The 18,525-nt window shown below is 34.4% G+C and overlaps 1 pseudogene; it reads left to right on the top strand.

Annotated features, from left to right (window-relative positions):
• The first annotated feature begins 4,361 nt into the window (after positions 1-4,361).
• Positions 4,362-10,896, top strand: LOC118036382 (probable acyl-CoA dehydrogenase IBR3; annotated as a pseudogene).
• The last annotated feature ends 7,629 nt before the right edge of the window (positions 10,897-18,525 follow it).

Below are 18,525 nucleotides of genomic sequence, written 5' to 3'. Positions count from 1 at the left end.
AAAAATAATTAAAAAAAATTAAAAGGCAATATAAAAAGAGAGTAAGTGGGCCTAGGAGGATGAGCTAGTACGCTTAGTCTAAAATAAAGAAGTATAGGCAGTTGGGTACGCTTATTAGTCTAAAATAAAGAAGTATAGGCAGTTAGGCACGCTTAGGCCTCCAAATTCAAATTCCCGCACTTGACTTTTTTTTAACGGGCAGATGATGCCCTAATTTTTTTAATACAACAAATACTTATGTTAATAATAATAATATATATATATATAGTTTTAGCTTTTAATTGTAATTTAATTAACCCCCGTAATTTTTAAATTTGTCTGTAACATCATTCTGAAGCTTAGTAAATCACGTGTGTGCCCTCGCACACGTGACTCTCACTTGAAGCTACTTTTAATTTAGGACAAACTAGAAAATTTACCCGCGCTTTGTTTTGATAATGTTTCTACATGTGATATTAAATAATGTGTAATCAAAGATTAAATAAAGTATACTCTTTATACATATAAATTAGATATTTAATCCGCGTTTGGCTACGGATTTTATAAATTTTTTTCAGCAAAAAAAAAATAAGAATATATATGCCTATACAGCATGTTTTTTGAAGAAAAAAATATAATCATAAATCAAAAGCCCTATACATGCATTTAATAAATTAATACTTTACCTATAACTGCAAAAAAAAAATATATGTTAACGCACCTATTTGATATGGATTGGATAATGTTTTTTCTAATACAAAAAAAAAATAAATGTTTAGGTGTTGTTAATATTTTTTTTACATTAAATAAATTGAAAAATCAGTGTTTATTTATAATAAAATAAGAATAAGAATAATATGGGCTAATAAAAAAAAATGTAGGATGTGAAGTTAATTTTTAAATTAATAAAATTAAATACCACGCAATATATATCAAACACTGTCTGAATAAAGAGACGAGACCGTACAACCTTGTCAAAATGGTAGTCTTCTCATTTTGGAGGAAAAGAGGCTTGTTTGTAGAGAAAAGGAAATACCGGGCAGCCTGTATTCGTTATAGCTTTTTTTCTTTCTTTTTTTTCTTTCTTTTTGCCAGCTTGGTACTAATGTGATATTGTTTATATTGATTTAGATCCTATTTAAAAAGATTTCTATCTTGGAACTAAAATAAAATAAAACTACTTAAAATAATATTTTTCAGAACACTCACAAACTTACCGTCATAAAATTTAGTTCTCCGGCCAATTGATTCGAGACCTGACTGACCTAGAGCTAGAATCAAGCTGGGTTAAAAAAAATACAAAGAAAAAAAAAACTCAGTATGACCCGGCGATCTAATGGGTTGACCCGGCAAGACTCAGTTAAAAACTCGATTGCAACTTGTTGACTTTTTTTTGTACTAAAACGATACTGTTTTGATTTTAAAAAAAAAATTACCTGAACAACTTAGTGATCTAGTTAAAACCCAAAACTCAGGCTTTAGATCGGGCCGGTCATCAAGCCAGTCTAAAAATTATGCTTCCAGATCTAGTTAAACAAGCAGAACAAATAAGTTATACCTATCAAATATGAAAATAATGAAAAGATTATAGATTGACCGATTTTAATTCCACCTAGATAAATAGTTTTGAACTAGGACTCCTTCACAAAAATCAATTTTTATGAATTTTCAAACTGCACCCGTGATAAATTGCTAATTTTAAATTTGAGATCTTCAACTAAAAAATATAGTTTTTATGTGAAGAACTTAAGCTAACACCACATCACACGAGTTTGAATTCAAGTTTAAGAATCAAGAACGCCCTCCTTGCATGAAAACAGGAGTAAAAACTCAGCTTTAACATGTATTTAATAACTTATAGTAGTTATTTTTTAAAATATATTTTGTTTAAAAATATATTAAAGTAATTTTTTTAATTTTTTAAAATTTATTTTTAATATCAACACATTAAAATGATTTTAAAATATAAAAAAATTAATTTTAAATAAAATATTTTAAATTTTACCTAACTTCTATTTACAACTCAATACCAAACAGGCAAAAATGCATTTGATAAGAAAGGGACGCTACAACACAAAATTAGATATTTAGAGTAAATTAAAATATTATCTTTTTAAAAAAATCAAAACTATCCATCAACCGCGCAGGTCACCAATAAGGGAGTCGAGCAGACCGGACAACCTTATCAAAAAGGTGGTCTTCTCGTTTTGAAGGAAAAGAGACGTGTCTGTAGGAGATAAAGAAATAACGGGCAGCCTGTCTTCATTATAGCTTCTTCTTTTCTTTTTTTTGCCAGCTTGGTATTAATGTTGATATTGTTTATATTGATTTAAATCGAATTTAAAAAGATTTCTATCTTGGAACTAAAATAAAATAGTAATAAAAAATCTTAAAACATGCATACAGTTTTTTTTTTTTTTGATGTATAGTTAATTTAAATTCTTAATTATTGTTTGTTTTTTTGAAAAAAAAAAATACTATTATATCACTTGATTTCACATTTTTATTAAGAAAAATGACTTAATTAAAAAATAATAAGGATTCAAATAATACATGTATAATTCAATTTTTATACTATCATAAGCTTTTGAATAACCCGAAAGATCCAAATATAGATTGATTTAGTACGAAAGATGATTTTTTAATTTTTTTACATTTTATCAAAAAAAAAAATCAATGTACATCTTCAACAAAAGCTTATAATATGAGAAATTGTAAAAATAATTTGCAATAAACGCACGCTAGGAAATTGTAATTCATAGTTTTTAGGGGTTTTTTTTTTCTTTGGCATCAATATCTTGGTTTTTCTCCTTTTTTGTATGCATATATGGCAAGATGGATCGATCATGTGCTAGTATTTTTTTATTTTATTAGATGGCAAGATATTATTGGTTAAGATGTAAATACATTACTACATAAGCAATCTATGTGTTTTAACCATAGAATATATTTAAAATTGCATGCAATCTATTATTATTATTATTATTATTATTATTATTATTATTATATAATCAACCAACATCAAATAATTTTGAAAATTCACATGCATTTCAAGTCAATTTGAAGCAATGGCATCTATTTCGGAACAAAAATCAATATTTTTAACATGGAAAAAACGCCAAAATGAATACAATAATTCTTTATTCAATATAGGAAACTAAAATAATAAAGATTATTACTTTGACTCAACAGAAAACTAAAATCCTAATTTAATTAGTAAAAAAGTAAAGATCAATATTCTTAAATAATAAAATCTGAAATAATTGCACTTTCTAAATACAGTATTTTAAAATATTATATTTAACAGGTGTGGCACTTTAATTCAGAAAATAAAAAATAAAATCCTGGAGCCATTGAAGCTCCGACAACAATATCCCGTTATCGATAAAAACTCTCCATAAATATCAAGAAAGGCCACCGAAAATGAATAGCGTGAACCATGTACATAATTCAAAGATGGCACGTGTCCTCCTCACTTTTAGATGGTGCTTGTAGGCTGTAGCTCATGTTTTCTAGCGTAGTAAAAAATTAAAGATGAATTAACGGAGTCACATGAATAACCAAAGGCATGTAAGCCTGATAATTTTAGCTGACTCATGTGGTACGCCGTTCATTTATTTGTAATTTTTTTTTTATATTATTAAATTTATTTTGTCAAGATTTTTCTTAATAATAATAGTAATATTATTATTAAAATTTCACAATGACTATGAAGTCTCTTTATTATTTTTTTTAACTTTCTCTCCCTTTTTATAAATTACAAGGAGAAAAGAGAAACAATAAAAAAATAATAAAAACTTTTTGAGCACATCTTTATAATGACACCGCAAATATTATTAAGAAGATTTCAATGAGATAAATACAATAACATTAAAAAAAATCATAAATAATAAAAATAGTAAATTATATGATTCATCTAAAGATATTAAAGTTTATTTATTTTTAGATTGTTCATGTAATTTTTTTTTTTGTTGTTAAATTTATCATATTAAGATCATTATTAAAATTTCAGTGTAACTCTAGGATTTTTTCTTTCATTCATTTTCTTTCTCTCTTCTTATTAAATACTGTGCTTATCATATTTGTATGATATTTGAGATTCATGGATTGCAGATATATCTCCACTTTTTTGCATTGTATTATTTTATTATATATTTGTTTTATACTATATAATAAAAAAAAATGCTCTCTAAGGGCTGGTTTCATTGAACTCTTTCCCAAATTCCCATGATACCGCATGTCACTCAAAGCTTTGACGTGACATTAAAATCTTTTTTATTTCCTTTTTCTTTCCTGAAATTAAAATACTGTACTAAAAGAGTTTTTTCCAAATTCTACTACGTTCCAAAATGTTTTCTCACCGTATGCTAGAAAGGAAAACACGTGGAAAGAAAACGAAACAAAAAGATGACGTGGATTTCGAAGAAGTAAACCGTTAATCCAATACAGACGCCCGGACGTCATTCATCTTCTTCTCCAAATTGCAAGAAGGAAAAAATGGCGAATCGTACGTATGATTTGTTAGGTCAAGTTCAAACAGCTCACCAATTCGATCACGACTCCTTATTCCGCTATGCCTCTGTCCATGTCCCTGGCTTCCCTTCCCCTGCAGCTTCAACCTTCACCGTCAAACAGGTAAGTGCACTATTACTAAACTCTTACCAATCATTTTTTAAATTTTTTTCTTATGATTTTGTTTGTGTATTTTAGTTTGGACATGGACAATCGAATCCGACGTTTTTATTGGAAGTGGGAAATGGAGGTTCCGTGAAACGCTACGTATTGAGGAAGAAACCTCCTGGTAAATTGCTTCAGTCTGCCCATGCTGTGGATAGAGAATATCAGGTAACTTCTGTTTGGTTGTAAGAAAAACTTAGGTTTTGGTTTGATTGATTGGAAAGTTATTGCTGCGATTATGAGAAATTTTAAGGAAAAAGTGAAATTTTAGGAACTGTTTGATTGCTATGAAATGACAGGGAAAATTTAACCGTGGAGTAATTTACTTATTTATTTATTATGTTTCGTGACAGGTTCTTCGGGCGCTTGGTGAACATACTGAAGTTCCAGTTCCCAAAGTGTTTTGTTGGTGTATGGATGCGAGTGTGATTGGAACTGATTTTTACATCATGGAGTTTTTGGAAGGGCGCATTTTCATGGATCCTAAGCTTCCGGTATATTTATACATATATATATAATTTCGATTGCGTTGTGGAATATGAGCTTGAGGGTTTGAATATTTGTACTCATCGTGTTTTGATTCAGGGTTTGGCGCCGGAGAGGAGGGAGGCAATTTATAGAGAAACTGCCAAAGTATTGGCTGCTTTACATTCTGTTGATGTGGATGCTATTGGTTTAGGAAAATATGGACGGCGAGATAACTATTGTAAAAGACAGGTGGGTGGATCTTCCTTCAATATGCAAGCTTGCCTATATTTAATTCATAGTTTATACATACTAGTACCCAGCACCGTAAATGGAGTCAAAGCAGTGTTTTGATTGCGAACAGGGTGTTTGAAGGGCAGTTTTACTATTTCCTTTGCACACAATGGTGGTTCTTATGATTGTGTTTTTTAATTGTATTTTTGTGCCTATTTAGGTAGAGAGATGGACCAAACAATACATTGCATCAACTGGTGATAATAGGTATCCGAGTAATCCAAAGATGTTAGAGCTGGCTCATTGGTTGCAGCAACATATTCCTAGTGAAGATTCCTCAGGAGAAGGAATAGTTCATGGGGACTTTCGCATTGATAATGTTGTATTTCATCCCATTGAGGTCTGTTGTTGTAAATGCTTTTAGTTCTTTTTTAAATTTAAATGCATATATTCATCTTTGTGTGAGGACAGTGAGGTACTTGAATGTTTGATTAAAGTATTTGGCCGGAGTTTAACATGGTAAAGAGATGTGAAAGACTGTGAGATTAGTGCTTTAGATGATTGTATTGTGTTTGCAATTCCATTGCTATAAATCTTTTTGAAATATGAATATTTTAGATAGTATCAGGAATCTAAAGTGACTCTTGATGTGCAGGATCGAGTAATTGGTATTCTCGACTGGGAATTATCCACATTAGGAAACCAGATGACTGATGTTGCGTACAGCTGTTTGGTATTGACCCAAATTTCTTTCTTTTTTTATGGAAAGAGTGTTTCCCCTGTATTTTTGTTTTACCTTATGGTGCACATGCCAGACTTTCCTTTCTTATGCTTTGGGTATGGTCGACAAAAAATATAGAGGATAAATACTTTTTCTTTAGCTTTTAAGCAACATTTTTAAGCTGATTGTATTCATTGTCCTTGGCAGGCTTACATTGTGGATATTAACCATGAAAATCAACAAGTGGGTAAAGGCTTTGAACTTACCAGAATTCCAGAAGGAATTCCTTCACAAGCAGAATATCTGGCAGAATACTGCGCTGCATCTGTAAAAAACCCATTGTGAAACTCTTATTTAATATTGCTATCCTTCTGCATTGTTCAAATGTGATTCTTTGCAAGGAAATCAAACTATATGGACATGTATTCTTCGTGGGTTTCTTGAAAATTGAATTTAGTAGTTGGTTCAGATAGATATGAGTGTACTTTATTGAGCAAATATGAATGTACGTGTTACTAATGCAACTAAACTGAACATATTAGATTTTGGAAATGATGCATTTTGTGCCAAAAACTCAGTTATTTCTTCTTATGACTTTCTGAAAGCACTTTAACTACTTGCGATTGCAAACTGAAGGAAACTGACACACAGCTGTGAATTCTATTTCTTTTTAAGTCATGAATCCTAGGCAGGATTGATTCCAGGCTTTTCAGCATGTCTCTAGTCTCCTAGGGCTGTTGACCTACAATATATTCTGAAGTTCTCATTTAAAAGTGTCATATACACATATTCTTTGGATATTTATTCCCTTTGGGAAGATATCAAGGTAACTACAAGATGTGTGGTAAATGTTTAAGAAATAGATCTAGTGACTTGTAGAGAAAGCTGGTAAATGTTTTAAAAAGTTTGTAGTTTTTAGTGCTTAGAAGTAGGAGAAATTGACGTGTATGTTTTGAATGTTTCTGTATCAATGAATGACATGAATGCTTGTTAGTGTTGATTCTGGCATGTTTTACACTCATGCAACTATGAAGCTACTCACTGCTTGCTCTTTGCTTGTTTTGTAAATGCTCATGGTAGATAGATATTTTATAGATTTTTATCTGAAAATGTTGCAATTTAGGGAAAACCATGGCCTGCTGCTGTGTGGAAGTTCTATATTTCTTGGCTATGTTTCGTGGGGCAGCAATCCTTGCAGGGATATACAGTCGTTGGCTTATGGTATTGTTCAAAGATAAAACTTGATATTTTAGTGTGAAGCTTGTGGTAAAAGCTCTATCAGTGGAAGGTCGATAAATTAACATTGTGTTTTGTCCTCGTGACATTGCAGGGCAATGCCTCAGGAGGTGAACGTGCTCAAAATGCAGGAAAGCAAGCTAATGATCTTGTAGACTCTGCATGGGCGTACATTGCAAGAAAATCTGTGCTTCCAAACCACCCTCCTCCTGGTAGAGCTCAATTTTTTTTCTTCTTTGGTCCAGAGATTTTGTTATTTTACACATTACAGTTATTTTTAGGAACATTATTCTTCTATGGGATGCATAATTCAAACCTTAATCCATCACAATAATTGATTAACCACCAGGTAGATTAAGGGTATGCGCATGGTAGTTTAAATTGATATCATCATGGGTTTTCAGACACAATATTACCATTCCATTCATTTTGATTTCTTTCGTTCTTTACTCAAGACTATTGTTTATGTGGCTATTATCTTAACTACCCAGATCCAATTGCTCAAGATTACATGAAACAATTTGATGGAGGGAATGAAAGTGGGAGGTTTGTTCCTAGTGTAAAGGTCCTAAAGTTGAGAAACAAGTTAATCAAGTTTATGGAAGATCACATTTACCCCATGGAAAATGAGTTCTATAAACTTGCTCAGTCTTCTTCACGATGGACAGTGCACCCGGAGGAAGAGAGTTTAAAGGAGCTGGCTAAGAAAGAAGGATTGTGGAACTTATGGATACCTGTATTTCTGCTTACTGCCTTTCTGAGCTCATTGTTTCTCTATATGTAGTCCTGTTACTGTTTTTAACTCGTGTAAGAGACTCTGATAGGAATCATGAAATTCTTGCAAACTCGTGTGCTTTTTTTGCAGTTTGATAGTGCTGAAAGAGCTAAAAAATTACTATTTGATGAAAGTAGTCGCATGGTTTCTAATGGTGAGCATGATCAGTTCCTTGGTGCGGGCCTCTCAAACCTTGAATATGGATACCTTTGTGAGATCATGGGTCGTTCTGTTTGGGCGCCGCAGGTGTTCAATTGTGGTGCGCCTGACACTGGAAATATGGAGGTAAATTTTAGTTTCAGATTTTATCGAGTCTGGGAACAATTTATTAATGTGACTACGGACTACCACATGTTTTTCCCTTCCATCTTTGAACGCATGTATTCTCAGCTTCTATGAGTAATTCTGAGATATTCTCTCCAACACTAAAACTGGGGAATGTAATCAGATCTATGTAAAAAAAAAAAAAAAACATATGAAGAGAGTTAGGAGTATTTTGAGTGGCATGGCTTCAATCTCATCAAGTTAGTAGTAAGTTAAAGAATGTGTATCTGAAAATCTTTAAAACCTGCATCAAATCAAAAGAATAGTAACCAATAGAAACATATATTTGGTGAGATAATTAATAGGACTTGCATGCAGGGATAACTATCAAGAAAGCTTCCTCTTCTTGTTTCCATTGTTTCCCTTCTATTCAAGATATTTAACAACTGGATGTGTGCTTGTTGCGTTAATTATTTAATGTAATTTCTGCATGCTTGTTTTTAAGCATCCGTACTTCTTTCTTCAGGTATTGTTGCGCTATGGTAATAAAAGAACAGCTACTCGAATGGCTAGTTCCATTGCTTCAGGGAAAAATCCGCTCTGGATTTGCAATGACAGAACCACAAGTTGCATCATCTGATGCAACAAATATTGAGTGTTCCATTAAAAGGTAGCATATATTGAAAAGGGGATCCCATTTAAATCAAAGTAGATAGGCACAAAAGTTTAAAGTTTGGTGCAAGGTTAATCATTAGGAGTGATATGTGATGTATGCAGATAATTTTGAGTTTCAGCTTTAGTTATCTATCACTGTAATTGAATTTGCTTTCCTTGAACAGAGAAGGGGATTCATACATCATTAATGGTAGGAAATGGTGGACGAGTGGCGCAATGGATCCAAGGTGTAAAGTTCTTATAGTCATGGTTAGTTCTGATAATCAAGTTCAGGGATAGTTAAATCAGTTGTTTCACTTTGTTCAATAATGTGTGGAATTATGCGCAGGGAAAAACAGACTTCACTGCTGCTAATCACAAAGCAGCAGTCTATGATATTAGTAGACATTCAGACTCCAGGTGTACACATAAAAAGGCCACTTATGGTCTTTGGCTTCGACGATGCGCCTCATGGCCATGCTGAAGTTGTATTCGACAATGTTCGTGTTCCTGCAAAGAACATTCTACTGGGAGAAGGGCGTGGATTTGAGATTGCACAGGTAAAGTTGGTGCACGCTCCGAAGTAGCTGAATGGATTGCATGAATTTTGTACTGGTTGATTTTCTGATTTGGCGTAATTGTAAAGGTTCAATCAATTTTGCAAGGCACCTTGCGCTTATGATTTGAACTTTGAATAGTCAGCTTTCACAGACATAAGCTCAGGATTCAAAAGTTTTACCTACTTTTTAGTCTTACTACCAGTTCCATAGTAGACACAAACTATGAGACATGCTTGTGTAGACCTCTTTGTGAGGAACAAGATCTGTGCAGAAAACAGTGTGTGAACACATTGCAGACACCGAGGTTTTGCTATGTCAGTAATAGTATGTCCTGAATTTCTTGCAGGGTAGACTGGGCCCTGGAAGATTGCACCACTGCATGAGATTGATAGGTGCTTCTGAGCGTGGCATGCAGATGATGGTTCAAAGAGCTCTCAGCAGAAAAGCATTTTGGAAAATTAATTGCAGAGCATGGTTCTTTTCGTTCAGATGTTGCAAAGGTAGTTCTTTTTCATATACTTTTTTGCCAGATACCATTTTTTGCAAGGAAAACAATATCTTCCGAGTCACTTGAAGAAAATGAGAAACTGGTCGTTCAATCTAAAGAAAGGGACCACCCTCCGTCCCTTGCAGTATTGAATTAAAAAATAGACCTTGGTTACTGTGTTAGAAATATGTCCATGGCTTATGCTGCATGCCTTTTACGTTCCTCTTCATCAGAACTATCCATCTAGCTGTTCTGCCTCAAAATCTAACGTGTGTAATTTACTGTTTCATGTAGTGTCGAATAGAGCTTGAGAAGACCAGACTATTGGTTCTTGAGGCAGCTGATCAGCTTGATCGGCTTTGAAACAAAAAAAGCCCGTGGTACCATTGCTATGGCCAAGGTAATTATCGCTCTTCAATTTGAAATGCATCATGGTATCGTTCTCTTTACATCAAACATCCATAACATAAATAGAGTAAAATGGTTTGACATAATGTGGAGCAGGTAGCAGCTCCAAATATGGCACTCATGGTTCTTGACACGGCAATGCAAGTTCACGGTGCAGCTGGCGTATCATCCGACACCGTTTTTGGCCCATCTTTGGGCAACTTCAAGAACATTGAGAATTGCAGATGGCCCTGATGAAGTTCACTTGGGTACCATTGCCAAGTTAGAATTACGGAGAGCTAAGCTTTAAAAAAACAAATATAGGAAAACAAAGAGCAATAACTAAAAATTGTGTGGGAAGTATGAGAAGACTTGGACGAAATTTCATCACAATAATGTATCGATACAATGAGTTCTTTATTTATTCTGATACGAACTGCATCAATGTTTCTGTGAATTTAATTTTGCAGTTTTTGGTGTTTATCATACTGGTGTGCTTCATCTCGATTACCAGAGATGAAAAAGGGAAAAATAAAGGATTGTGAAGAGAATGCTCACGGATCCGTAACTAATTTTAAAAACTTGTTTTAGAGGTATGAGAAGAGAAGACACGCTTTTGTTTGGGCTCTCTTAGAGATTTCAGCATTAAAAGAATTATATTGAAACTAATGAGAATGAAGATTTGTAATGACCCTGAGTTTGCACAAAAAAAAAAAAAATTAACGTCATGCCAGTTAACAACACCACTATCACCAATACTAAAATAACTAGCATATGGACTTGATCTTTAATAATGTAATCATTAATGAAAAGGAAACGAAATTAGATATTGTTTTAAAAGTGATTTTTTGAGGGTGTTTGGGAGTGTGGTAGCTGTTGCTTTTCAAATAGTTTTTCGTGCCGAAAAGTATGCCAATAGTGTTTTTTTATTTTTTAAAAATCATTTTTGATATCAGCACATCAAAACGATCCAGAAAGTACAAACCAAACTCAATTTTAGCAAAAAAAAAAATTTGAAATTGTGCAAAAAGCCGTTTGGACCGCAGTACCAAACGGCCCCAATTATGAAATATATAGTGAAGGATATGCCTCGCATGTTTGTGGAGAATTTTAAAATTAATAAGGTCAAAGTTGGTATTCTTAAACTTTAAATAAAAATTATGAAGCATATATCTAAAACTTCTCTTTCTAGAAAAATCATCACACATCTTATTGGTGTAATGATATAAAAGAAGGTGTATGCTAGGTTTGTGGTTGAATTAGAGTTTGAGAATAGTACTGCAAGAGTTGCTAAACATAATTTGTATCGCTAAGATTAGTTTTGTTGATTGTAGATATAATATTTCTAACAGAAAAAGTTAAGAATGTAAAGGGATAATAACTTTTAATTGGACATCCATGATGTTGATGCAATAGCAATTTAAACTCAAGAACGAATTGTCTCGGAGATTGATATAAAATGATTTTTAGAAAGAAATTTTTTTTTGTTTTTTAGTTATTTTTATTCTTTTTAGTTTTTTAAAAATATTTTTCTTTATTTTTTTCTATTTAGTTTAGAAAATCAAATATTATACTCGATAATTTTATTTTTTTCTATCTAGTATGTGTTTTTGTAACGTGATACAGAGTGTTTTTGCAAAAGTATTTTTAATTTAAAATATATTAAAATAATTTTGTTTTATTTTTTATATTAGTACATTAAAATCATTGAAAAGTACATAAAAAATATCAATTTAATATTTTTTTAAATAAAAAATATTTTTAAAAGTGATCTAATTCGTAAAAATAAACACTTTTAATTTAGAAATTCCTATAACAACCCCATAATTACTTGTTATGACTTCTTTTCTCTTTAAGTTAAACCTATAATTAGTATAAAAAAAGTTGTTTAACTTGAATTTCAGTAGACTATTTAAAAAAAAATCTAATAATAAAATTTTTAAAATAAAGTTTTTATATGAAAACCCTTTCATATCCAAATTTCGTATTCTTTCACTTGCTATATACCTTTCTTATATTGATTTCATCCACGTTTAAAAACCCTTATATTCTAGTTCCATCTCCCGCCAGCTTTAACTAGATAAGAAAGAAAAACAAAAATCTTAAGTTTTGTGTTTGTAGTGTGTGTGTGTGTGTGTGTGTGTTGTGTGTGTAAAAATTGGCAAGTCAATGTACTCCTATACAGTAGTGTATTGCTCATTGTGTAGCATGAGGGTTAGGGGTGTTCAAAAACACTGAATAACCAAAAAAACCGAGAAAACCGATGGAAAATTAACTGAGAAAACCGAACCGCGATTAAACCGATTACTAAAATCAAAAATCTTTCCGGTTCGGTTGGGTTCCGGTTTCACCACCAAAACCGATGAACCAAACCGGCTACCCATAAAAATAAAGCCAGAAAGGTAGAAACGACCTAGTATAAATTCTAAATGGTACAATAAAGTGTAAACCTAAACCTAAATGATATTACAATTCACTTCTGCAGCCGCCGCCCACACCAAACCAACCTTCTTCCTTTCCCCTTCAATTTTCATTTTCCCTACCGCTTGCCCCCTACATGTGTCTCTTGACTCTCTTCTCTAGCTGATCAACAAGTAAATAACCCATATTTCCGCATCCATCTAAATCTAGTAGACTTGTAATGGAAAAAAGCCCGAACAAAACCTCTTGGCCTCTCTCTTCACCTGCAGTAGAAAGAGTCAAAGAGGTAAAGAGTTGAGGGAGCGTTAAACTGTTCAAGAGATACCGGGCCTTACACTGAGTTGTGCTGATTGATTTATTGTCATAATTAAAGAGTTGTTCATTGTACACCTTTTGTACAATGCTTTAGATAAATTAAATAGACTTTAATGTTGGCTTTGATTCCTGTCTTGTTTCGATATCAATAATAAAGAAAAGGAAAACCACTGAATTTTGCTAAATGTATTTGCTTTTATTTCATATTGTCAATGATACTGCTAATTTTCAATGTAAGTTGTAACATTTGTGGGTTACATCTTGTAACTCCCCACGGTTCTTTTTCTGCTTTTCTTGTAAAACCATGCTATTTTGAAGTAAATTCATGCCTTTTGGGATATTTTGTAATGAATGAAAGACTAAATCTTTCCAAACCGTAAGCTAATTTAAAAAAAAAAAACAAAAAAACCAAAGGGATTAGGTTTTCTGGTTTAACCGAACCAGATCGGTTCGGTTTGAACCTGTTTTCGGTCCGGTTCGGTTAAATTTTTACAACAATACTATAAATCGGTTCGGTTGGTTTTTTGGATCTAAACCGAACCGAACCGAACCAAACTGTAAACACTCTTAATAAGAGTAGTATTTCAAGTTATTTTTCACACAAGAGAAGAAAGCGTCAACGTTATAGTTGTTGTAACCCATTTTTGGGTCCCCGCAAAAAAAAAAACAATAAATAGCCAAAGAAGGCTAGAAAAATGACAAGAGGCAGAAGCGCTCGAAAATGGTCAGAAAAATTGGTCAAGGAGTATAAAGATACAAAGATTGGATTTTTGACAATATATTCTTGAAGGATGAGAACCCTATTGAGGAGGAAATTTTGAATTTTGAGGAGAGAAGCCCAAATTTGGATGTTTATGGGTTTAATTGATTTTTATTGGATTTATAGGGGATTTGATTGCAAGAAAAATTGATTTTTAAGTCAATTTGGGCTTTAAATTGAAGAAATTTAAGTTCTGGGGCCAAATTATAATTTTTTAGGATTTTATTAAGTCAAATCAGGGGCTTAATTGCATAAATATTGAAGTTTAAGGGCCAATTAGGGACTTAATTGTGAAAAATCCGAAACCAGGGACCAATTTGGAGAAGGCGCAAAGATAGGGGGCTGTTTGGAATTGTTTCAGGGGCTTAAATTGAAGAAATTGGAAGTTTTATTGATCAATTGAGGAATTAATTGCATAAATCAGAGGCCAAGGACCAAAGTGAAAAAACGCGGCCAACTATGGGGACGGACCGAAATTAGCAGGGACGAAATTGAATTAAACAAAGATGATTAAGGACTGATTCGAAACATGTTCTGGCGCCTTTATTTTTAAATGAAACGGCGCGTTTTATCCAAAACGACGCCGTTTCATGCATAAAAAAAAAAAAAAAAGACCGAACGGTGCCGTTTTGAACGGCAACTGTTCCCCTTTCTTCTTCCTTTCCCCCGCACCTGCAACAGAAGGAAAAGCTTTGTTTTTGAAATAAACTTCCCGCCTCTCTCTCCCTTGCATCTCCACCGAACAACCCGAAGCCCCCACACCGTGGGACCGCCGACCGAAGGCATTGGCCGACCACCGGCCGAAAGTAAAGAAACGGCACCTTGCTGTCGCGGGTGGTGGCCGACCAGCCACCCGCGAAACCCGCTCCAAGGCGCACTAACAATGGTCCCCCACACCAGTTCTGCCCCTATAAATAGAAGAGAAAACCGAAGAAAAAAGAGGAGGGTGACCCGAAAGAAAGAACCCGAGACAGTAAGAGAGAGAGACCGAAAGAGAGAGAAACCACAAAACTTACGAAACCGTGACTGAAAACCCATGGTTTTGAAAAAGCTTGGGATAGTTGAAAACCGAGAGGGGACATCCAGAAGTTGAAGCAGAAGCGAGCGAACCGAAGGTGTGGTCTCGGTCCACTTGGAAACCACCATGAGCTAAGCCGCTGCCATCGCCGCCACCGCGGCCTCCGCCAGCAAGCCGCCATCTCCGCTGCGCCAAGTACGCCATTCTGACCCCCTTGCATTTTTTTCTTAGGCCGGCGTAGTTTGGCCTCCTGTATGCAGAATCGTTTCTGCATGCAGGAGGCATGGGGGGGAAATAATTCCCCCCCGTTCATTTCCTTTTTGTTGGGCCAGACAGTGTCTGGCTCAATGATATGGGTCTGGGCCGGTCCGGCCCAGACCAAAGCAGGTTACTGTTGGGCCGAGTCCGGCCCAACAATTTTTGGGGCTGGAGTCCGGCCCAGTTAGTTGGGCCGGCCCAGCCCATTTAATGTATTAATATTATATTATTTGTTATATTATTATATTATGCATGTGGATGTATATATATATATATATATTTTAAAAAAATATATAAAAAAATAAAAAATTTCTGAAAAGTAAAAAAAATATACTGTTGTTTTATATACATTGATTTTTTTTAATAACATGGGATATAATTTCAGTATTTAAAAACACCTGTTTTCGTTAAAAAAAAAAAAAAAAAACAGAGTTAAAAAAAAAATGTTTTGTTTTCATGCATACGGCCAATACACTAGCATGTTTTGAATGTTCTTTTTACATATATATAAAAAATATTGGAAGTTTTGAAAATGTGTTTTTTGCATAGATTTCTTAAAACACAAAATCATTTTTCTTGCATTTGTGGATTTTACAACCTGTTTGTAAAACTCCAAAAGGGTATTGGCCAATATTCCAAAAACTATAAAAATCTTATTTTGGGAGGAGAAGTTGTGGTTATTGTTCACCGCTAATGTTTGGATGAAGAAATCCTTAAAAGGACGAACATCCAAAAATATTATCGGGAGTAATAAATCAACGCACATGTTTAAAGAAGCTTTGGTTGCGATCGAGAACATTTCAAAAATTAAATTTTTTTTCTCCACGGTTTACGAGTCGTGAAAAGTAATTGTTTTTTTTTAAGAATTGTGAAATTTTCTTCGTTCTTTTATTCTCTTTTCCTTGCGATTTACGAGTTGACGGGATTAGAAAACACCAACACCATAGACTATAGAGCAAACCAAACACCAAGCAGCTTACCTTAGGTAGGGCGTATTAGGGGTGCTAGTACCTTCCCTTTACGCAACCAGTCCCTTGCCTTAGAATCTCTGAAAGACCAGTTAGGGTTCCTAGTGACCAAATACTAGGTGGCGACTCCAAAGAACCAAATCATCAGAACACTACGAAATCGCCAACCGATGTCGTGCCTTCTTTAATTTATAAATTTTTGTGGGGGTGTGACAGAATGGCGACTCCACTGGGGATGTTAGGACTAAGCTTGATTTGTTTGTTTGTTTATGTTATATGTTATTGGTTTTTGTTTTTCTTATGATGTTTTTGTTTAAAAGCTTTAGCATATATCTTACATTCTATCATACATGCCATTAGTCATGCATCACTTTATTATTATTATTATGTTTTGGAGGGCACACACATGTAACTCTAAGTTTAAGTGGGGACTAGCAGCTTGCCTTATGACTTTGAGTCAAGGCTTAAGTTTGTGTAAACCCCAACTCTTTTGCTGAGTGTTTAGACTGATAGTGATTGGTACACGTGCCATCCCACTATCTGCTGGACCTCCATATCGCCTTTACGAGGGTGATCACTGGAACAGCAAGAACCCTCTTTTAGAGACCTAGTAAGTAAACCTACCCTATGTCTCACGTAAAAGAACTAGAACCTATCCTTAGGGTGTATGTTCCGATATAAATCTTTTTGCATCGAAACAAGACTAACCCCTCATGCATTTTGAATTGCAGGATTTATGAACGAAATGACCATCACCAAATCTTCCATAGAGTATGGAAAGAATTCTGAACTGTCACAATTGATTGAAGGAGACTGCCTTAGAAGCGATGCTAAGAAGATGTCGCCAATCAAGAACCTGAATTGCAATATTGAATGAGGTGAACAAGTTAACGACTCATTTTCAGAATGTGGATAAAGATGCATTTTTTTAGGAAATACGGACGTTTGATCGAAATCGCAAAGGTAGAAGTGTTAAGCCCAGTGGTGCGAGCCTTAGTTCATTTTTGGGATCCAGAATACCGATGTTTCTCCTTTGGAAGCATAGACTTGTGCCCCCACGATTGAGGAATATGGATTGTTGACCGAGTTTCCGAATGACCTGTATCGGATTTATTCTCCTTTGAGAGATCCGACAAGATCATCCCTGAGCTGTCAAAACTGCTCAGAATCTCCAACTTGGAAAAGTTTCTGGAAAAGAATGGCAACCGGTTTGAAATGGAGGATGCTAAAGTTGGAAAAGGAGTCAGAAGTAGAAAAAAGAGAGATTGATTGCCTTAGGTATATTTGGCCTTGTGTTGTTCCCAAGTCAGACTGTTTAGTAAAGCTTGGAGGCCGCCGCTGCTTATGTGGAGTATGAGAACACACAGATCAATCCAGTGGTTGCTATCTTAGCCGAAACATTTTTGACACTTAACCATTGTAGAAAAGCTGAAAAAGGAGCAATGAGATGCTGCACGTAACTGTTGTATATTTGGATGGTGAGCCATATCGAAACAAAGAAACTGTCTTCAATAATTTTTTGTGGTTCACTCAAAAACCCCTAAAGATTGTGGAAGAAGAAGAATGGGGAGATCTAGACAACCAGGTTGGGTTGATAAATTGGAAGGATTACCTAATAGCGATTTTAAAGGAGAGCACCATGGGTAACAACAACGAAGGTCCTAAATGAGTTGTGGACAAAGGCATTGGGTACCATTGGTGGGGATTACGGGTTATGTGAGTTATGCTCCGACTTTAGTGGTAAGACAATTTGGGGGTATACAGTTTGTTCCCAAGAACTATGGAATTGCTCAATTCTTTGGTTTGTTCAAAGATCCCATGGCAAAAGAAGTTTTGGAGATCATCAAACAAGATTGGAAGCATCTAGTGTTGGTGGAAATAGAAGGTTTGAGAGATCCAAGTGTGAGCGAAGGATATGTAAAATGGAGAGCCTCAGCTGCTTCAGCCATGCCTTGCGCTATAGAGGAGCCTATTAAGGGAAAAGAGGTTAATATTGAAGATGATTTAGCTGCTTCAGCCATGCCTCGTGTAGAAGTCCAAATCTCCTCAAAACCATAGAGGAACCCCTCAAAAGAAAGAGGGTTAACGGTGAATTGAGAAGGCAAGTGGACAAACTAAGAATAGAGTTGAGCAAGAGCAGAAAGGACAAGGCGACGTTGGAAGGAATGATGCTAGAAGAGGATAAAAGGAGAACATTTCTAGATGAGCAAAAACAGTCTAAAGATGCGAAAATAACCAAGCTTGAGTTTAAAGTTGGTTGAGGAGAAGATTTGCTAGGGAAAGGAGTGAGAATGAGCTTAAAGGGTTGAGTTTGGATTGGATGCAAAGTTGTTCTGAACTTGAAGC

This window comes from Populus alba, chromosome 10 (genome assembly GCF_005239225.2).
Source record: "Populus alba chromosome 10, ASM523922v2, whole genome shotgun sequence".
NCBI lineage: Eukaryota > Viridiplantae > Streptophyta > Magnoliopsida > Malpighiales > Salicaceae > Populus > Populus alba.
This window is presented reverse-complemented; position numbering and strand designations above follow the sequence as displayed.